We start from the raw sequence: 22,215 nt of genomic DNA on the forward strand, positions 1-22,215 counted from the left end.
ACCTGGTCCTGGACGAGAGAAGGGGGAATCTGTATATTTTCTCAATTTCCCTATCAGTTCCGACATTTTGTGTTCCCAAAACTTTAGGTGACCGCACTTGAAAGAAGTGGATTTAAAAGAAGGGTTTTCCCCCCCTCCCCTCCCTCTTTCAGTCCCACCATTTTAACATTATTACATCTGCTAACATTTTATAAAGAATCCATTTTTTCAGATACTTTTGCTTTTTCTGTGGCCCATCCATTTATTTTTTTCCACGTTGTCCATTCTTTCCAATGTTTCATTCACCTTTTCTTCCATTTCGGTCACTCATTCATTTAAAGTCCCAATTCGTACCTCTAATCTGGTCACAACTTTTAAAATGTGATCCAATATCTTATTTATATTTTGATCTTTAATTAGTGTATTTCTCTTTAACTTGTACTATTGCTTTATTTGCATTTTCTTGTTTACTAATTCATCTTCCTCTACTGTTTTTTTTGAACGCTGTCTTAATTGCCATTTTGAAAGAGAGTTTCTTCTTGCTTCTGTTGGTTATCCTGCACATTACGCATGCGCATAGCAGTGAGCATGTTCAGTCTCCTGCCTTTTTCTTCCAGAGCGTCTCTTGGCCCCGACACCAAAGATGCTGCACCGTTCCTCTCAGACGTCAAGCTATCTACACGGGGGGGGGGTAGGGGGAGGAGGGGGGCAGGACAGGCCACAACCCCCGGCTTCTTCTTGTAAATAGGCCCTCTTCCATTAAGAAACTCCACATCTTGCCGATTGTGATTCTTAAATATTTTTACCTTAAGAGTAAGTTCTTCCTTTTCTTCCTATTTAAGTTCTCGTAGACCACTTTATTTTTTTTCCTTTTTATATAATTTCCCGGGAGTAGTGGGAGGCCACCTCCTTCCTCCTCTACATCACTTGACCCCCCCCCCCAAAAAAAAACTTATTGATCTTTAATTTAATTTTAAATTTTAATTTACACTATGGTAACAGGGTCCTTTGGCCCACGAGCCCAATTACACCCTATTGATCTACTACCCGGTACGATTTGATCAGTGGGAGGAAACTGGAGAACCTGCACAGAGACAGGGAAAAGGTATAAATTCCTTACAAACAATGTTGGATTCAAGCGCCGGTCGCTGATGATGTAACAGCATTGCATAAACCACTATGTTAAACGTCCCATCCTTTCTTTTAGATTATAGCTGAGCTCGATGTCTGGTTCACACACCTTCTTTAAGTACATAACATAAAGAGAAACGCAGACACTGGAGATGTTCTGATAAGAGGACCCACACCTGCAATATTGACTGTTTCTCTATGCACAGGTGCTGGCTGACCTGTTGATTTTTCCTCCAACATTTGGAAATTTACTTTACACCACACAAATAATGCCCTTTCCTTTTACTTCCACTCCCTTATACCTTGTATATACTTCAACTCCTGTTTCAAAATTGTCAATGACACGAAGCCTCCGGCACGTTTAGTGTAGCGGTTAGCTCACCGCTGTTACAACATCAGCGATCCAGGTTCGAATCTGGCTCTGTCTGTAAGGAATTTGTACGATCTCCCTGTCTGCGTGGATTTCCCCTGGGCACTGTGGTTTCCTAACACCATTCAAAACATACAAGGTCAATTGGGTGGGAACGGGCTCGTGGGCTGGAAGGGTCTGTTACCGGGCTGTATGTCTAAATTTTAAATTAACAAATCCTGCTATCTCTTTTCTTCCCAACACCAATCTTCCAGTTTTTTTTCCCCATAAATGGTCAACCTGCATTTCATTTCACACATTATTACAAGTATCCTCAACCAATGTGCACACACATTAGCCGACAGAAGCTTTGCGTTGAGTCTTTTCAGATTTCAAGAATTTCTAACTAACTTATACAAACGGAGATCTATCAAAGCCATGAAACAACCATATATTGTGTTCAGATGAATATGCACTTTTATTTTCACTGAATCTTCAAAAGATGGCATCTTTGACCAGTTAACAACTGCTTCAATACAAAGTGGTTTGAATAAAACCATTGCGTTGTTAGTCATTCATTTAGAATGTTTCCTTTGAAAACATGAGAAAACCGATTGCTTAGTTTGGGAAAAAATTGATCGTTCTATGCACTCATACATGCAGTGGTACAGAAGAATTTATAGTTTAGCCAATCAAGAGTAATTCTGGAGCACTGTTTGTGGGCTTGTTGTTCCTTTTAATGCAAATTGTTAACATAACTGTGAAATCCATCCAGGAATCTGTGTTGGTGGCATTTGGCCCAGACGATATAATTTATCCAATCCCTTTTTAAGCAACATAACTAAACTGCTAGGATTCTCTGCAGGCATGTTTAATCCCTGCTGTTATCTGAAAAATGCATGAGATCACAATAGATGGTTGAGTCGGCAAGACTGTGTCTAAACGTTCTTCAATACATTATAGTACAACGTCTTTTAGAGTTTGATTTTTTTAAATGTTTCCTGATGCGAGTAATGTATTTTTTATGAGGGAGTATACATTATTGTTGTCATGAGGTCTAAAGTAGAAATCGAATGCAAGTCAGATCCTGCCCCCTCTAATCTCCACCTCCTCCAAGTGTGTCCCGGTATCTCTTACAATCCTCCAAATTTATTTGTGGTGTCGAGTTAATTTTTTAAAATACAATGTGTATTTTAGTTAGATGGTGATTTGAATATGAACAGCAATCCATACAAAACAGTGTTATTAAGGAATAATTATGCATCAAAACTTTGTGGGTTTTAGTAAATATACACAGACAATAATTTAAGCTTAAATAGGACATGATTAATTGGTGTCAATTTGCATTTCTGCTGAAATTTTCAGAAACTATCTGGTGAAATCCCTTGAGTGAGCTGTTGACATTTGCTTTAAAAAAGAGAGGGTCAGGGAGATTGTGTGTATGAGAACGTCCATTCATTGATATATAATTGATTATTTGCAGGATCATCAGGTTTCAAACATCTGTAACTGTTATGGCTCCCGATTTGTATACTTTGTTGTGAACAGTTTATTTGTGCAGGTTAAGTCCTTACCTATACTCTACAGATATCCAATTTCTTACTTCCTCTTTGCTTTGACGCAAGTGTTTGGTTACCGAACTGAGTGGGGCTCTTCTGGGGTGAAAGCAATCCAATCCATGGAATCAGTGCTCACATAATGTGTGTTTCAATGGGCTACAACCTTGCCACAGAATGTCACTACGTTGGCTATTAATATAAAATTACACTGTGCGCTATCCATTTTAGCTAAGGTCACAATGTGGGAGGTATTTACCAAATAGTTTGCTTTGGTTGAAGGAGTTCACTCACCATGGATGTTTGCAAGCAGTGAGAAAACACACAAAGCTTGTATTACACAGCTCAGAATCTAAAAAAAAACATGCTTGTGAACGAGAACTGAGATTAATTTGAGAAGAGGGCAGATTGTTGGGATCTTGGGAGTCTTGATCTGGAAAGACGTGAGTAGTTCTCGCATACATCCTGTTTTCAGTATTAAAGCAGGCAGATCACAGCTTCTCCGGTCCTTGGTGCAAAAACATGCAAACACACAAACTGTACATACCTAACACACATACAAATATATATGCAGCATGTTTATACATTTATAAAAATAAATAAATATTGTTGAATAAATAGTAGCCTTGGAGGGTTAGTACGAGCAGTTCATTCAGTCATTCAGCAGTCTCGCTGCCCATCGGAAGAAGCTGTTTCTCAGCCTTGTGGTTATGGCTCTGACCCCCTTGAATCTCTTTTCTGACGGGAGTAGCTGAAAAATGCTGTGTGTGGGGTGAAAGGGGTCCTCAGTGATTTTGCCTGCTCTCTTCAAACAGCGATCTTGGTAGATCACGTCAATGGAGGGGGAAGGGAGACACCAGTAATTCTCTCTGCCACTCTTATGGTCCTGTAAATTGACCTCTGATCCAATGCGCTACAGCATCTGTACCACCTGTGTGATGCGGTACATTGATAGAAGTCCTGTAAAAAGTTGACAGGACAGTGGCCAGTAACTTTGCCCTCCTCAATCTTCTCTGTAAGGGAGATGCATGTCCAGGATAGGTCACTTAGTAACCTGGATAGAAGTCCTGTAAAAAAATTTGATAGGTTGGTGGCCAGCAACCTTGCCTTCCTCAGTCTTCTCACAATGTTAAGTGAGGAAATGTGTGTGCAGGTCACTTAGTAACAAAGTTAATATTTTTTTTAGAATTAAACCAGTGAATCATAACCAGTGCCTGCACCTCAAATTTCCCTCACAAATTATAACAAATAAAACAATTTATGATATGATAGCTGCCTAAACAATGTGATGTATTCTCCACATACAGAATGAATGAAAATGTGGTTCATCTGCAAAACATTTATAAAAGAGGTGCACCTGGCACTCTGTTTTACCCTGTACCTCGTCTGAAGTCCACCAAAACTCCAAAGCAATCCATACTATTTTTCGATATCTGACCTGGCTATGAGGTACATTCTCTTCATCCATCACCAATCCACCTCCCCCCACCTCTTTGTCTGTGCTTCCCTTAGACTAACACCATGGACTGACTGCCGCTCTCCTCCTCATGCTGATAGCAAACAAATTGTCACAAATTTAAATGATCTTAAATTTGGAGAGAAAACATATAACTCCTTGATGTTATGAAGTTACAACAATAAACCATCTTAGCATATTGTTGCATTAAAGTAATTTATTCTTGAATAGCTAAAGATGACTTACCAAAATATGCTGGTACCATCTTCCGTATTTTTTTGCAACTTCAGTCTGAGACATCCATTGTGCTCTTATTCCGATTTTTTTTGAAAATACTGATTGCATTCGACTTGAACATTCTCCTCACCTTAGACCAGTGGTTCTCAACCTTTGACTTTCCGCTCACATACCACTTTAATCATTTCCTCTGCTGTAAGGGCTCTGTGTTGAGTCAGGGATTGCTTAAGGTGGTGTATGAGTGGGAAGGGAAGGTTGAGAATCACTGCTCTAGACCCAATAGTTAGTGAAATATTTTGCTTCAGAAAAATTGTCATTTTTTTTGGAGTTATGAAACTGTTCACATAATGAGTCAATGTGGTACGATCGAAACAGGGTTTTTCAAACATTTTCTTTCCACCCACATACCATTTTAAGCAATCCCTTACTAATCACAGAGCACCGATGGCATAGGGAACACTTAAAGTGGTATGTGACTGGAAAGAAAAAGGTTAAGAACCACTGCCTTTTCATCTGCAGAAAGAATGAAAAGGCCACATATAACACAATCAACAGTGAGATATAGACATCTTTGGAATATCTTCTTTCATTGAATTTGAGCATGCATCCGTGAATTGGGACTATGTGCTGGAGGTGACCAATTACACACATTCAGTTTCAGCCTCTTGAGGGACCAAAGTGATTATCCGCGATAAAAAGGACATGTTCTTTAACGTAGGAATTTAAGGCTGAGAGAGTGGTCATTCGGGTGAATCTATCTTTGCTGGAGCAATCCAAAACAAAGTCCATTCTCTTCTCATCTTCCTGTTCCTTCTATCATTCTTCAAACAAAAGATGCCTGCTTAAAAATTCAGTCACGTTTGTTTTAATTTTCAGCGTTGTGCAAGTGAAATTGCTTTCTTCCCTCTGTGAAACTCGGTGATGATCATTGCCTTAGTTGCTTCTGCCTGAGCCCGTAGACGATTTTTCATCTGCAGAAACAAGGAAAGTGCAAAATACAGAATATTTAATAAAAATCAGAAGAGAGATGCAGACAATCATGAATATTTTGTTTTACATCAGATGTTATTCCCCTGTCTCCCCATTCACAACACTCTTATCACAGCATTCCAGGAGATATCAGACCATGTAATCCTGGAAGCATATGATTGCACTTGGCTTGAACAACCCAGCCCCCAAAACTTTCATGGGTTGGTCCCTCTGTCGCCTTTGCTGGAAACCCCATTAAACTCCACTGAACTACTCTCCCATCATATCTCCCAAACTACATTGTTTCAACTCTCCAGTCTCCAGATTGTGGATGTCTTACCTTCTCAATATGACCAGAACCTAATGGTGGCTTCAATATCCAATGTCCAACCAACATAGAATTTCCTTCATCGTCACCTACCACCCCACCAGCCTCCGCATCCAACACATCCAACACATCAGAATTTCCTGCACTTACTACAACCTAACCCTCACCACCAGACACACTTGTCCCTTTCCTCCCCCCCCCCCACCCCGGGCCTTCCACAGGGATCGCTCCCTCTGTGATTCCTTCGTGCACTCATCCCTGCACACCCTGGCACCTTACCTTGTGCCCGCAGGATGTGCAACACTTGTGCCCTCACCATGGTCCGGGGCCCCAAACAGGCCTTTCACGTGAAGCAACACTTCGCTTGTACATCCAGAGGACTTCTTTACTGCATCCAGACCACCCTTTGTGGCATTCTCTACATCAGAGAGACCAGTCTTAGATTTGGAGATCATTTCGCTCATCACCTCTGCTCCATTTGCAACCACAGCAACCTCGCAGTGGCCGACCATTTCACTTGCAGGTCACACTCCCACACTCACATGTCTGTCAATGGCCTTATATACACCTGAAGATTGGAGGAACATTCACCATATTTTCCATCTGGGCACACTCCAGTCAGATGGACTGAACATTGACTTTACTGCTTTCCATTAAACCTGCTTGCCTTTTCTTTCCTCTCCCCCCTTTTCCTGTTTTTTTTTCAGTTCTTTTACTTACACAGCCCTGCCATCCTCCTTCCCTTCATTGCTGCTGTCTCCTCCCTCCTTTTTCCACCTTTTATCTCCTGCATTTCCACCCGCTCTCCCTCCCCCCCCACCCTCCCCCACACTATTATTTTGTTCAGACGCTTGCCGGCATTTTCTCATACTTTGATGAAGGGTTCAACCCCGAAACGTCAGTTACATATCTTTGCCTACGCTACACAACGGACCCTGTTTGACCTGCTGAGTCTCTTCGGCATTTTGTGTGTTTACTTCAATCACCGAGTCTACAGAATTTTGTGATTTACTTCAATGTCCAAATAAGCTGCATCCCAAATATTCCACCCCTTGACTTGACATCATTGCCCCAGTCCTCATGATCCTCTTTGCCAATTCCAGGGAGTTGTTGAATCATTTTTCCCCAGCAACAAACACAAATTTAGTTTCCATCCCTACCCCTCACCCTTCTCCCTCCAGCGCCTCTGGCGAGGCTGCCACCTGCTGGCCATCCGAATTTCCTGAATGTGGCCTCTGCCTTGTCAACTTGATGTGACAATTCTACTCCAAAAATTCCCGAACATAATGAATCCTTCAAATAACTTCATCAGCACTGAAAACATTTGATAAGACGCATTGTCATCTGCTTATGTTCGCTGTCAACCCACAAGACAAGTCCTCCACCAAAGATCAAACATAAACATCTGCGCACTGAGACTGTGCATTTCCATATGGAATAGAAGGGTCTGGGAAAAACATATCTCAGTGATCAATTTACCTCCTGCTGAAATAAACAGCTGTTTCTTTTTTAAGTTTAATCTATTCATTTTATTTCAGGTATTCTTTTAATATAATCAGGACATCAGCTAAGTTTCAGAAGTGCGATCAACAGGCAAATCTTGCATTTTTGAAAAAAAAACCACAATTAATATTTACTTTAGTCTTTGTAGAATTATGAGAGGGAAAAATTAAATGGAGGAAATACCTATTACATGAATGTTACAGCAGTGCATCTCAAATTTTCCTTCAGTTATTATTTTAAAAATATACAATGGTAAAATGGCAGTATATAAATATGTGCTTGTGGATCTAAATTCTGAGAAACACATCAATCTTTGTACCTGAATAACAGAGCCTTCTTCCAGGAAATTTCTAAAAGCATATGGCCCAGTAACAGAAATTAATTTCTAAACATCTCCATTCAACTGCCAAATATTGGTACATAGTGAAAACACAATGCTGGGGTAATTCAGAGGTCAGTGTACTCTATAGAGCAAAGATAAAGAGACATAACCAACTTTTCACACTTAAGCTCTTCATCATGGTACCTCATATCTTGATGAAGGGCTCAAGCCTGAAACACTGGTTATGTGCCTCAAACTGTGCATCTTGGCGCCTCACAGTTCGGCAGGCAGCAACCTCCTTTGAAGAAGACCGCAGAGCCCACCTCACTGACAAAAGACAAAGGAGGAAAAACCCAACACCCAACCCCAACCAACCAATTTTCCCCTGCAACCGCTGCAACCGTGTCTGCCTGTCCCGCATCGGATTTGTCAGCCACAAACGAGCCTGCAGCTGATGTGGACATTTACCCCTCCATAAATCTTCGTCCACGAAGCCAAGCCAAAGAAAGATAAGGTACACTATTCAGTCTGTTGAGTTTCTGCAGCATTATTTTGTTTACTTCAACCACGGTGTCTGCAGATTCGTATTTTACTGGAACTAGTTGCACATTTATGGGATTTATTCAAAGGAGAACAACATTGTACTACAGATTTTTTTGTTTATGCCCAATGAAACCGTGATCTTATGGAAAGTTCCACCATGACTGAGAATATGCACCAGTTTTCAGTTTTCAACCGAATAAATTATTTAGCTATGGTTCTTCACTTTAAGCATTCATTGTTCTGCCTTTCTCAGACAATGGAAGGCTAATTATTCTTGTCTGAATTCAGAGGAATACAGACATCTGCAAATTAGAATCCTGGCTGATGCATATCACAGCCCTTGGAAGTAAGAGCAGGAACTTGCTTTAGATAAGATCTGTAAAAATCATAGCATTCCCTAGGTCCACAGTAATTGTGGTGGAAAAAATGTAGCAGGCAGTTTGTGCAAAACTGGGAGATTTATCAGCTTCTAGTGACATTAATCAACTTTGCAACCAATTTTGCAAAGGAACTGGAGAGCATAGCACCACAATTTTGGATGCTTGGTAATCAATTTTGATGAAAAATATAATGGTTTAAAGCTCATGAACTTAACAGCTTCTGATTTTCAATCTGGGTCTTTAGTTCTTCTGTAATATTCGTGCATAGAATATCCCAGATGTGGGCATCAGTGTCCAACAAAAAACAATGGGCTGGATCCATGTAGAGCCAATCTTACACAATGGTGGCGAGGCCTACCTTTGCTTGGCAATAGAGGGTGATTGTGGAGGGTCACATGACCTCTCTATCTGGAAGCTAGTTGGAAGTCACATCACCTTCCAATCAAGGTTGGTCGCTGCCAACCCATTAGTGCACACTTGACCATTGGCCCCTTTAATCACCTAGTGATTACATCACGATTACATCGTCATCTTACTCTATTATAAAGTTCATCACGTGGAGTAGCTCTTCCTCTTTTGCTCTTCAGTCCTGAGATGAACCCTGCTCCACTCTAGGTCACAACCTGTGGACAACACTGGAGGAGTTATTGGTAAAGTGTGCACTACAGAGGGAACAGGGCTGTTAGATAGTATTAAAGTCATGTCTACGTTAGACAGGTAATGGTGGGTAGTGTATTGTAATCCTTGGTTGTTATAAGTCTATATACAGTTGCTAGTATTCGTAGTAAGTCTGATGTGACTGATTATACTGTGTACTGAGTTTTGTGATTGAGAGTATTACTATGTGTTATTCCTCTTGTGATCCCCTTGTGATTGGCTGAGAGCGTAGCCACGCCTACTGGCAGGTCTTAAAGGGTTGCTCCTGGTTAATAAAATTGTAGAGTGCATCGAAAGAATCAAAGAAGTTGATCCAAACCATGGCTTTTATTAACTAGAAGACTGGAGCATATCACATGTAGGTCGACCAGTCCAGAATGACCTGGTCTGGCTAGGAGCAATCCTTTAAGACCTGCCAGTAGGTGTGGCTATGTTCTCAGCCAATCACAGTCATCCTACACTACAATCTGTACATAAACACATTGGTGATAGAATCTGTATTATCACACCCCCTACACGTTTTAATAAAAATCTTTCCTGTGTTCAGCCTGTGTCTAGACTCGATCCTCTTTGAACCCACCAAATCTTTTCCTTCCCACACAGGTTTCCAGGCCAGGAATGGAAACCTAGTTCCTTAAGTAAGTGACTCAGCTCCCCCTCTGCCTCCTATCCCAAATATAATGATCCTCTCCCAGTCCTCACAAGGTTTTGCACAGCCACGTCGTCACTCTTGCCAATCTGCCACCTGACAATACCTGGCCATGATCTGCCATCCAATATTTGGCAGCTCACCACTCAAATCCTGACAACCCCCTGAACACTGGCATCTATCGCTGCCTGCCTCTCTCTCCTTCCAGCCAGACTGCTGAGAATCTCCCAATTATTGCCCCTCACGAAGACATTTTCAGTTGGCACTTTACCCTAGTTACCAAACGCCACTTGTCCTTTCCCCGGTCTCCAAATCCATTCCTCATCAATCACCAAACCCAGGCAAGGCTTAGATTTACACGATTCCTTTGACATACTCTGCACTGGTGCAGCTTTTAACGTGGTGCAACTTTTAATCTGGTGCATCACTGAATTAACATTGATGTTGACTGAATTCTCAGTGTTACGGGCTCTTCAGGAACATTTCACAAGTAGACCAGTATTTAATTTCAAAACTTTTAAAGGTTTATCCTCTACCAAGCAATAACTTTCGCATAATTTACAAGGTTTCTTTTGCATGTTCCATATTGGTGAGTCATTCAACCTCATGTGCAACTGAACTTTCTCTTGGCGGACGGATATTTACTTGTTCACCACGCAGTCACTGATCAAATATATTTCTGGGCAATGGTTAATCTCAAGATCGAATGGTACCCATCATGCATTGTAAAAATGCAACATTTTTATTCTAAAGGTAATAGTTGTGTTACTACTTGATGTATAGGTATAAGACAGCAGATCAGGGAAAACTCTCCACCTCATCTATGAAATTGATCATCGAGGCATTGAGGGACATTGATTTTACATCTCATCCAAATGGCTGCATTCCACGTTTTCAAAGACAGTCACATCTGACATCGCAAGAGGTCACCGTAGCTCTTTAAAAGTTATCTTCTGCATGGAAAGAATGTCTGGCCAATCAGATATGATTTTTGACATCGAGTACAGATGAAGCATTGATTTAAACCTTGGTAAAGTGCATACAGCTGTGCCCTTTCAAATGAGAAACATCTTTTAATCTTTGGAAAGTATCATTAAAATTTATGCCAACACTGGTTCTTGGTTGAGGATAAACTTTTAAAGTGTTTTGCAATTATGATTCTGGTTTGTATTCGAGAGATCCTCGAGATGTTTTGAACTCTGGAATTACAGTGAAATTTGAACAGCACCCTGAATTAGAAAAAACAGTTTTGTTTTCTATATCTGTTAGGAACCAGTTATAACTGCTCTCAAAAATGTTCTTCTTAAATGATACAAATATTATAAATCTACAAAAATGATAGAAAGGAATTTAAAAGTGACTCACTTCACACTAATCTATACCTTAAAGCTTATTGAAGCTACACAATGTTGAGAAACTGAAGACAAGACTTTCCAACCCATATGTTCTGTTGTGATTCCTGCTTCCTGCTTGCATCGTTCCATGGATGAATCCTGCAACCTACTGATTGTTATTAAAATTTGCTCTGTGACATAAATCCAACGTCGTATTGACAAGGCTATGCACCAAAGCAGCCAATTACAGAATGTAAGCGACATTGGAGCAAGATCTTTCCATCCATCCGATTTTCATGACCTATTTAAATGAAATGATATTACATTTTATTTACTTATATACAGGTGATTCAGACCATTTAAACCCATGCCACCCAAATTAAACTACAATCCTGCACATTTTGAAGGGAGGGAGGAAACCAGAGCACCCAGAGGAAACCCACACAGTCATGGGGGGAGAGTATAAACTCCATACAGACAGCTCCGGATTCGAACCCGCATCACCGGCGCTGTAATAGCGTCACGCTAACTGCTACACAAACCATGAGATTTCTTTCATATTAATTTTGGAAATTCAGCCCTCATATCTCCGTTAAAAGTGAAGACAATGAATGTGTAGCTCTCAGCTTTTGTTTGACGTTCAAAGGAACCAAGCCAGACATTGCTGGGAGAGAAAAAAAGCAAATGTTTAAAGCCACCTGAGGTATTTACTTCCTGTAACAGGCTGGGCAGCAGGTGAAAGGAAAACTTAGCTCAGTCTTCAGTATGAAACATTACTTCCCCAACATGGGAACAGTGTAACAATGGGATTAAGTGGAAATGAGCACCTGATGGTCAATGTGAACTCAGTGAATGAAGGGCTGTTTCAATGTTGAATGATTCTCCTACTAATAATGCAGGGCCTGTGTGGAGTGATTATATTATCAGCATCTATTATGGTCAGATTAACAGATGCAGTGTCAACTTAATCACTCACCTTGGGACCTGATAGTTTTTGTTCAAAGAAACATAGCCTCAAAGCCAAGGAATAACTGCCAACTGTTTGTCCGATTTCCAAATGCACATCCCCACCTGCGGTTTTACTACAACCTCAAAGCATTTATCCAATGTTCATGGAACGTGCAGAGGTGCAATCAGGAAACTCAATGTCTATAAAAGTGACTTCTAGTTTGTGCCTCAGTGATTCACATAATAGAACAGCTACGAGTGTGGAAGGAATTCACACACATGAGGAGTCTGTGATAGTATGGGATCCTATCACCTCTGTATATATTTGTATGTAGTGCTATAATTGGCTGAGAGCTGTAGCCACACCTACTGGCCAGGTCATAAGGTTCTGCACCTAACCCGATTCAGGCCAGTCTGGACTGGTCGACCTCGATGTACTACGCTCCAGTCTTTTGGTAATAAAAGCCTTGCTTTGAATCTACGTCTTTCAGTCATTCGACATGCTACAGAGTAGAAATCGAGGACTGTTTTATTGCAATGGCGGCTCTGCTTATGTGGGCCCCTGGTGCTGACAATAGGAGTCTGCATCGTCGGAGCGCCTACCTCGGGTTGGCCAGCATTCCTCCCTGGGGACGTCATCCTCCAGCCGTGCAGAGGTCACTTGGGACAATGGCTAGTGCCACCCTCAGTTTCACGCGGCTGCCGCGCTTGTCAGCCATTTTGCGGGCTGGTTCGCGACTCCGTGCATGGGCCACTACACAGTATTGTAAATTGTTTATGAACATGGGAATGGTGCATGCCAGTACTTGCAACTGGATGGGAATTAACAAGCTTAAGCCAATTGCCCCTTTACGGGGAGCAGAGAAGGATCAGGTTTAAGGTCTCTAACAAGCTTAGGGTTAGCACCTGGTTTGTTCATTATTCCTCCTTCCCTCACACATCCATACCCACTCTGGAAGATTCTACGCTAATCATGGATGCTGAGGTAAAGCTGAGGACAACAGTCATGTTCTTTCCTGGAGAGCTCGTCAGCAATATAAACCAGGCCCTGCAGGCACCTGCCCATATTTTGTTCTTATCTTGATGAAGCTCGAAACGTATCTTCATCGTTTCTTTACAACAATAAGGAAAATAAGCTGATTATTATCATTCATATATTTTAATTGGCATCTTTGTCTTGAGGTGTATATTCTGGAATCTCCTGAAAGTTTGCACCAGTGTTGCGAGTGACAAGTAGAAGGGAAACTGCAGCCCTAACCAAAGTACTGATCACAGGCAGATGAGTATAAGAGTAACGATTTCTTTCAAAGATTCGTGCTGTAGTATTTGTGGAGATTGCAGTTGTTGTGGTGAGTGAGTGGATGGTCAATCTAAGCATCTTAATGTCAACGTTAATATTTAACCTGATAAAAGTAGTAAAAAAAATAATGTTGCTTCTCATCATATTAATTAGCCCCAGTTCTAAAATAAAGAACAAGAAAGACTATTGTTGAAACTCATTCACAGGCTGTGGTCATTTCTAACAATGATTGACCATTCCTAATTATACTGAACATTTGGGGATGAGCCCTAAGGTTGAAGTGCTACTGTCCATGAATGTGACAAGGCTTCCAAAGTGCTGGAAGGTAGAGAGTTCCGGGATTTAGATGGTGCACTAACGGGGGAATTAGCAATGCTTGTGATTTGAAAAGAAAGTGAGGGCATTAATGCTTTCATTCACTAGCTGCTGGTATTCCATAACATTCTTGAACTGTGCCCTACAAAAAGGCTTTGGGAAGTCAGAAGGTGAATGACTTACTGCAGAACACCGAGCAACTAATGTTATTTTTGTCAGTACTTATATGGGATGGGCCCAATTAAGCTTGTGATCAAGAATAACCCACAAGAGGTTGATAGAGGAAATTCATTATGGGTGATGTTGCTGAGAGCCAATGTGTCATTATTATGCATTGTCTGGCGTGCATGCTAGATTGGGATCCAGGCACAGGAGGCAACAGTACATGAGTAGTGATGGGTGAAAATAAACATAATGAAATTACCATCAAGTATTTCTCTGGGACGCTGCTGTGAAGAATTCCTCCAGTTAAACCTCGGTGGAGATTATTGACCTACTGACAATTAAGGCCATGCTCTTTACACTATGTCTTTGGCATATTGATAGAGAGGCCCATTAGCCCCCCCACTGCCCCCCCCCCATCCCTTTAGTTTGACTGTCCACCAACGTTTATGGGAATGGGCAAGATAATGGATCTCCCGTTATTTTCTTGCTTGAGCAATAATTCTCTTTTTCTCCATTGCATATAATCGGAGACAGCCTTGTCAACTTGATACTTGGAACGTTCTTCCATGCAACTCATTGAGTGAGGTTTGGTACTCTTGGCGGTAAGATAATTGTCTGCGGTAGAATACAATTTTTGTCCATTGACCCGCCGTGTATCTTTGAAGTCAAGTTCTGACCTGCTAAATGTATTTTGAATATCTTGAATTGTTTATTGGCACACGTACACCAATGAACAATGAAAATCTTTGGGTTGCATGCTAACTGGGCAAGTCAGCTCATACTTAAATAGTTCAATAATAAAATGAAATGACAGTATTGCATTGTCAAAGAGGTCATCATGTTTCCATGACAAATTGCTGGGTATAAGGAGAAGTACAGTTAAATCAATGCAGGGGTCTCCTACTTTAGCAATGTAATTAAAGAGTGCTAACAGCTTGAATTTGGAGGTCAATTGGTACCTCTGATATGGGAGCAATGGTATTCAAAATAATGAAGAATATCCAGATTTTAAGAATGGTTAAGACCAATTCAAACAGGTGACTGTCTTTTTAAAAAATTATTTTTCATAAGGTTAAAAGGGCCATCTTACCATTAAGGTTTTGGTCTTCCGATGGTTCTCAGAATGATGAACACGAAAGGTTCCATTCATTTTTTTTTTGTTTTGTGGTCTTGCTCCTCTGAATGGGCCTTCCAAGTAGTGACCAGTACCATGTAGTATCGAGTCATCAGTGGAGGAAGGAGGTGGGGAATGATCAACAGGACTTCCTCGCCCATGTTTAAACCCAAGACTACATCTTGTTTTGCTGAGGATTCGCAGAGCCATTCTTCCCATTTCTTCAGCTTCACTTCCCAATGAGAAGGAAGGTTGACTGAAGGAAATTAATCTGTGGTTCTCCCAACCTTGACATGTTTCCAAGTGTTAGTGAAAAGACTTTCCAGCATTAGTTAGGCTTGATGTCGCTTTTTATTTTGAAATCTGATGCCAAGCTCAGTTCAAGGAGTTGATTCCATTTTATTCCTATTTTCCTTTCTCGTTCATGCTCAGTGCAATCCAACAGCAATTTGAAGGACGCTGAAACACAAAGGCCTGCAGATTGTAAAAATGCTGGAGGAACTTGGCCGGACTCGCAGCGCCCATAGGAGGTAAAAAAATATAATGGACTTTTCAGGTCTGATTCCTTCAAGGTATGTGTATAAAGCAGGCAGGCTTCTGAGTCAAAAGAAAGGACAAGTGGAGCAGTATCGATTCAACAGAAATAAGGTGTTAATTGGATATGAAGAGGAGGCCAGGAGAGAGGAAGAGTGAGAACTGATTAGGGGAGAGAGGGGATTGTTTAGATCTGTGAAAGCAGAGCTGGGGAAAGGTGACAGAGGGAAAAATTTGAAGGACAGTTCAAAGACAACCACTTTGCAATGAATCTAGTCGTCAAGTTTATTGTCGTCTGACTGTACAAGTACAGTCCTCAGTGCAAAAACGTGCAGGCACACAACCAGACATAACACACAAATCAGAGCCTTAGTGTGAGCAGTTCCTTTGGTCATTCACCATTCTCACTGCCCATTGGAAGAAGTTGTTCCTCAGCCTGTTGGTCCTGGCTCTGATCCTCCTGTATCTCTCCCCCAACGGGAGATGCTACGTGCAGGATGGAAGGGATCCTCAGTGATTTTGCACGCTCTCTTCAGACAGCGATCCCATGATCCTCACTGCCATTCTTATGGTCCCCTGTGGATTGATCTCAGATCCATTTCTCTGCTGCAACTGTACGATACTGTGTTCTAGCTGGTCAGGACACTCTTGATAGAGTTCCTATAGAAGGTGGGTTGGTAGCCTTGCCTGCTCCTCAGGAAGTGCAGTCACCATTGCGCCTTCCTGACAAGTGAGATGCTGAGTGTCCACAATAGGTCACTAGTTAAGTGAACTCCAAGGTACTCTTCACTCTCTGCACTACAGATTTGTTGATGTGCAGTGGAGGGTGGTCGCTCCTGGTACTCCTGAAGTCCACGATCATCTCTTTTGTCTTGACCACATTGTGACTCAGGTTGTTACCCTCATACCATTTCATGAGATTTTCCACCTCTTCTCAGTAGTGCAACTCATTATTGTTGCTGATGAGACCGACGACTGTTGAGTCATCTGTACGCTCGATGACACTGCTGGAGCTGGATCTGGCCATGCAGTCGTTGGTCAGTAGCGTGAACGGGAGCTGGTTGAGCACACGGCCCGGAGGTGTGCCAATGCTTAGTAACATCTAAGCCTGACTAGGCATAGATGGCAAATTTCCATCCCTGAAGAGAATGAATAAACCAGAAAGGATTTTATGTAAATTTAGAAAATGCATAATCACTACCTCTGATATTTTTTTTTAAATTCCAAATTGATTTAAATTGCTTAATTACCCTAGGTGCTGGATTTTAATCCCGGCAACTGGATAACTAGGGCCAGTAATATGGCTGCTCCCATTCACACATCTGACATAAGATAGTATTATTTTGCCAAGACCTTACTCATTGTTAAGTTTAGACTTTCAAATACAACAGAAAATCCGGACTGTTCGGGGATTGGATAGGGCTAGATTTTTGGATTTTCCGCATTCTCGGGCAGTACTTTTAAACTGAAATTTAAGGAGGAATAAAGAAGAGATGAACAGGTAACCTATGATAGTTTATTCACGAGCAAATACAGCATGCTTCATGAGCAATTTTAAAGAAAAATAAAGTGGTCACTTGTTTCCGCTGTGCATCTGTGGCGCTTACAAGCGTACACAAAAGCCCACTAAATTTTAACATTTAGAACAGTCCGGATTCTCAGGTAGGTCCAGATTTCTAGTATCCGGAGTTTTGGACTTCTGTGGATTTTTAGATAATGTGGTTACATGAAAGGACCGAGAAATGGGACTCTGGAAAGTTAGCACAGATCTGATGAACAAAATAACCTGCTCCCTACTGTAAAATGCTAGATCTACACTTCGGTCAACACTACCAACAGATAAAATGGGGATGTAGAAACATTCTATGTATGAGTTACTAGAAACTATTTAAATTGGGATCTGGAATAGTTAATAATGCAATGATATCTCATGGAAAATAAAATTATCAGGATTAGCGTAAATGCAACAGTACATTCTGAATTATTGCATTTTCTGCATGAATCTTTTCCCTACTGCCTTTAATGCAGTCAGGATAAGATATTCTAGTACAGAACACATTACCCTAAGAAAATGATCAATTAACAATATTGCTTTGATGGGCTCCTATGACATTTATCTCCTGCCATTTTAATGAAATGGATTGACGCTGTTGTTAAAATATTGAGCAGATTTGTGTCCTCCAGAGTGATCCTCCATACACAATCGAAAGTCGTAATTCCTTGGGTGTGGATTAGTTGTCCAGGAAAGCCCAGTGATCAATACATTGACAAGCTTCTGTCATTAACTCAAAGTGGATCATGAGTATGCAATCATAGTCTGTATTGTATTACCTAGCCTGGCAGAAGGATTTATTTTCCTGTTTACGTCTGGCGGAACAGAGCATCCTTTCCTCAATATTACACCCCAGGTCATCTACATTTCCTCAGCTGCTATACAGGATCTTACTGCTGGGTGATTGCAGTGACTTTTGACAAGGTCTCCTGCTGATTCTGATCTGGGGTCTACTTTGCTAATCCCTGGCTTCAGCAACTAGGTCAGCGGAAGAGGAAGAGAATTGGAGATGAAGAGCAAGGGTGCAGGGAAGGCGGAAATGAGAAAACAATACTACGTGATTATAAATAGAGAGAACCTATTGCAGCTGAAGTTCTGAGTAGTGACTGGTGTGCCTGACATAAATGAGGTCTCCAAAGTAAAGCAACTTTTGTGCCCTTTGTACTGATGTACTGAAGGAATATTTAAATGAGAAAGAGAGTTTGGGTCTCGAAGCTTCTTAAAAAACCCCTGACTTCCACCAGTCCACCTGGCAGCCCATTCCACACACCCACCCCTCTCTGTGGAAAACAACTTGCCCAACACATCTCCTTTAAACTATCCCCCCACCTCTTCAGACGCATCTCCTCTAGTGCAGTAAAATCCCTGATATCCGGCACCTACGGGTTCTGGTAGATAAGTGAATTTCCCAGTTGCTTTAGACTGCGTGGTGCGTGAATGGAGAACTAACGGTTAGGTGCGCCCATTTAAACTTGTATTTCTTACCCACTTATTTTCCGCAATTTTTTTTGCCGGTTGCTTGAATTCCAGATAACAGGGATTTTACTGCATGTGACATTTTTACCCTGACAAAATATTTCTAACTACGTACCCTGTCAATGCACCCTTCAAAATATACTGGGGGTGTAGGTTCATTTGCAGTATGGACTCATGGGCTGAAATGGCCTGTTACCATGCTGTAAGTCTAAATTTTTTAAAAATAGAACTTTTTTTAATTTAAAATTCCTCTCCCCTCACCATATAATATTACAAACAAACATAATCATACAACAACAGGCAGTGCCGGATTTAGACATAACCAAACAAGCTACAGCTTAGGACTGCACAATCCACAGGGACCTCAAAAATATATTAAAGTATGTTAAAACTATTTTAAAAATTATGTTGAAGTATTGTTTCCAGGCTATACTATATTATAAACTATTTCAGAGTTCAAGCCAACCAAATGATAAGTATGTAATCAGTAAATGCCTTCATTTGAAAATAATTTGTACTGTAATTTTTTTTAACAAGGGGTCTCCAAGTTTTATACACTTTGGGGCCTCACCATGTCTAAATCCGGCACTGATAACAGGCCATTCAGCCCATTCTCCAGTCAAGAGGATCAGGTCTGATCTTAGAACCCAGTGCCAACTCATATCCATTAATTCCTCACATATCCAAAAATCTAATGATCTCCCTCTTATTATCTACTCATATAAGAAAGGACTGAGATGAGGTTTCCTATGGCGGCAGCAACTTTGGAAGTGATTGTCTTGGATGTTGGCATGCCAATAATGAGCATATATTACCACGTCATTACTGGTTAAAGAGAAAGGAAAATCAATTGATGTTTCTTTTACAGCTCCAGACATGAACTGAGTTGTTGTACCGCACGAGAACACTGCCATCAATTTATGCACTAAAAGGCACCAGAAACATTATTATTTTCTTCTATGGACCAGGAAATTGGATTCGAAAGTTATTTTTGATGTGTTCATGGTATCCATGCATCATTAGAAAGGCCAGTATTTATTGTTCTTCCTTAATTACCCCCTGAGATATATATCTTGTTAGCTCATTTCTCCTTTAGGTCGGTTTGGATTCATATATTGGCCAATCTAGGCATAATTTCATTCCTCTGAGCACATTAATAATGAATCAAGTGGGTTTTGTTTAAAAACGATCAAATATATTCATGGTCACAATTACTGATACTTCTTTTAAAATTAGTTTCAGATTTTATTTTTTTTAAACTTGAATTTACTTGACTTGACCTGATTGTAAGTCCTCCAGCTGCCAGGGTGGGTTTCTAACTGTCCCGAGAGATCAATCTTCCAAGTCTTGGAATACTGCTGAAGTAACTTGGAGTGTTGTAACCATATTACAACACTAAGTATGAACGACATGAATCAGACTGCAGCCACCCAGAACTCTTGCCAACAAATGCAAAATGAGGCATTTCAGCAAACACCATCCAATACACCAGTTGCAATCTTTATAGGTTGGTCATGGTAAGATCATTCAAAAGTCTTTAATAATTTACATGATTTATGTAAAAGAAAAACAACTTTGTAATGAAACAACAGAACTTATAGAGTTCTTTTAGTCCAACAATTTGTAAATGTATGGCCCCTTAAATGTAGTGTTTTATAGAAGTGTTATCTCACAGGAATTTGATACTGAGGCAGATAGAGAGATAACTGGAAGAACAAATGAAGACATACATCGAGGAAAGTTTTGCATATTATTGAATATATTAGTCTAACATTGGAAAACCATGTATTTACGTACCGCATTTTACATCTGAAAGTAATCTCAAGCACTTCGCCATTTTCCACGTTGTCACATTACAAACAAGCAACAAAGGGATGCTGGAAATGGTCAGCAGGCCATACAGCCTCTGTGGGAAGAGAAACAGAACATTAAAAAAATATACAGGAGAATCAGAATTTGTTGTCATGAACAAGTCATGAAATTTGGTGTTTTGCGGCAGTGTCTTAGTGCAAATATTCATATTATAACCATCTTACAACATTACTATAAAAAATAAAAATAATAATGCACAAATGTATTACCAAATCTTTTAGGTCATAGAGTATCAAGACTGCACCGGCCATTGAGCAGACATTTTCCCGAATCCTACATTAAACCTATTTTGCCTTATACAGTTTTATTTCACAAAAACACACTGGTTAAAAAAAAACATTCACCAACTTGCATGCCTTTTGAAACTGGAATGACATTGGACCACAAGAAGAATGTACAAACTCCACTCAGAAAGAATAGGAGTCAGGATTGCACATGGGTGGATAGAAATGTGAGGCAGTATTCTTTTAGCCGTGCTATAAACCTCATAGAAAGGACTGGGCCTTGTTATGGCACAAGAGGATCAGCCTAGCTTATGTGTTCCAGTGCGCGAAAAGCAACTTGAATCCAAAACCTGGCAATTTTAGGGCAGCATGATTAGCGCAATGCTGTTACAAGCACCAGCGATCGGAACCGGGGTTTGAATCCCGCACTGTCTGTAAGGAGTTTGTATGTTCTCCATATGTCTGTGTGGGTTTCCTCTGGGTGCTCCGGTTTCCTCCCACTCTTCAAAGCATACCATGGGTTGTAGGTCAATCGAGTTTAATTGGGCGGCATGGGGTTATGGCCCGATAGGCCCTGTAACTCTACCGTATATGTCTAAAATCTAATTTCCACACCAAGAGTACTGGTCTTAATTCTGGGGGGGGGGGGGGGGGTAAAAATCCTTTCCTGCAATAATCAAATGCAGAGTATATTCCCAATGCAATTTTATACTTTTAAGTTCCTTTTTAGCTCAGCTAAATATTCTTCCTAGCAAAATAGGGCAGCCTATTGCCAAACTAAGCTGAAACTAAAAACTATGGATCTGAAATAGTTAAATCATTACACTGTCAAATTGTGTCCTTGTGATGTGTAGGCAAAAAGTCAGTGTGTCCTTGGGTTCAATTGTTCCTTCAGCACTTCGCTGTTCAAAAGAGTACCTGGCATACTCTACATTATTAATGACATCTCTGCGGCCTCTTTTACACAGAACATTGGCAGGGTGCCATTTATAACACCAGAGAACTTGATGTTTCAGTACAGTAGGTGGTAACGGACAAAAATCAGTTTGCAGAACAAAAATAATATGCCAATTTGAATTGATTCAGAGTCCTCAAATCTATAGTGTTGGCAAATGGTATCCGTTACACTAGCCCAATAATGTTGGTTGCATATTTTTACAGTTGTCAATCTGTTAAATTAGTTTGATGTGCAGTTTATTTTAACATAGGTACATTACATTAAAAGTCATAATGGTTATTTCTTTGGGACATCCAATTCTGGGAAAACTGTAGAAAAAAAATCTTTGAAGAATTGAAAGATGTCAGGTGACAAGTTTGGTTAC

At 40.7% G+C, this 22,215-nt stretch overlaps 1 long non-coding RNA gene across 1 annotated transcript; it reads right to left on the minus strand.

The window, feature by feature from the left end:
• Window positions 1-4,668: 4,668 nt before the first annotated feature.
• LOC138749440 (uncharacterized) lies at window positions 4,669-20,697 on the minus strand. The gene is made up of 3 exons (XR_011348639.1): window positions 20,595-20,697; window positions 11,442-11,694; window positions 4,669-5,679 (listed from the first exon to the last, which is right to left on the minus strand). It is a non-coding gene; the product is annotated as an uncharacterized lncRNA (long non-coding RNA).
• Between the last annotated feature and the right edge of the window lie 1,518 nt (window positions 20,698-22,215).

The sequence above is a fragment of the Narcine bancroftii genome, chromosome 14, assembly GCF_036971445.1.
Source record: "Narcine bancroftii isolate sNarBan1 chromosome 14, sNarBan1.hap1, whole genome shotgun sequence".
NCBI lineage: Eukaryota > Metazoa > Chordata > Chondrichthyes > Torpediniformes > Narcinidae > Narcine > Narcine bancroftii.